Consider the following 1,117-nt stretch of genomic DNA (forward strand, 5'->3'; position numbering starts at 1 on the left):
GGATGAAAGAGAACTCCAAAAAAAGAGCCAAGAGAAGAGGAGACGACATTTAAGGAGGGGTCCGAGCTCCCAAACTGAGGCGTATGATTTCTACATGCAGACCCATAGGCAGATGAAGCGATAAACGTCGGCTTTTGTGAATACGCTTGAGATGAGCAACCGCCTTGGACCAGAGTGGCCCCGAACGCCAAGGCCTTGATAGGCGAGCAAAGGGCCAACTTAGAACCTTGGAAAACCTTGCGCGGACGCGAGGACCCAGCAATGTCGGTCAAGAGAACCAGCCTAGTCAATGGTTGCCGTTGGTCTTGAATATCAAGGAGCCAACGCGGCCACCAAAGGATAGAATGCTGGAGTCTAAGCATAGCAAACGTGAAGGGACCGCCTGCCTTAGCTTTTGCCTTAAAAGTATATCGGGAAGCAGAAAAGGAAAAAGTTGAGATATAGTACTTGAGCCTGTAGGAAGAAATCATACTACCCGCAACAACCACAGAGCACGCAGCCGACATCCCAGAGCTACAATCATCACCGGAAGAGGAACCCTCTGAGACGGCGACAACACTAGATTGATGGGGAACAGGTAATGAGGTGCAAGACCCGAGTCGGGCATTGAGAGCGAGCAGTCCACTGGGACGAACACGACCGATATGGTTGAGCCAAAAATGCTTTCCTGTGAACGACATAGGTGCGGGCGACGGCGGGATAATTGACACCCAAATAGAGTCAATCTTGAAAGCCATGAACGAAGACGAAGGATCCTGCAGTTGGCCAATCTTTACCCAAGGGGAGAACGAGGCTTTGTGCCAGGGGTGTTTAACTTGCGAAGAAGCCTGTCATCCAGAAGGAGAAGAGGTAACAACACAAGAGCGCCTGCAGACCGGGTGTCGCTTGGACTGGATCGATGAGGCACAATGGAGGCATGCACGATGCTTTCAAAAATTGAGAGATAGACAACTGACGCACCACCAGTCCCCTGACTTAGCCCAGGAAAGAAGAGACCTAGAAAGACTCTGGGAAAAAGATCGCTACTAGGATGACTTAACCTCCTGCTAGCCATAGACGGTGTCCAATCGGGGAGACCAACGATAGAAAAAAGGAGCCCGAAGCAGGGCACCGACAG

The sequence above is a fragment of the Nuphar pumila genome, chromosome 6, assembly GCF_984573655.1.
Source record: "Nuphar pumila chromosome 6, dmNupPumi1.hap1.1, whole genome shotgun sequence".
NCBI lineage: Eukaryota > Viridiplantae > Streptophyta > Magnoliopsida > Nymphaeales > Nymphaeaceae > Nuphar > Nuphar pumila.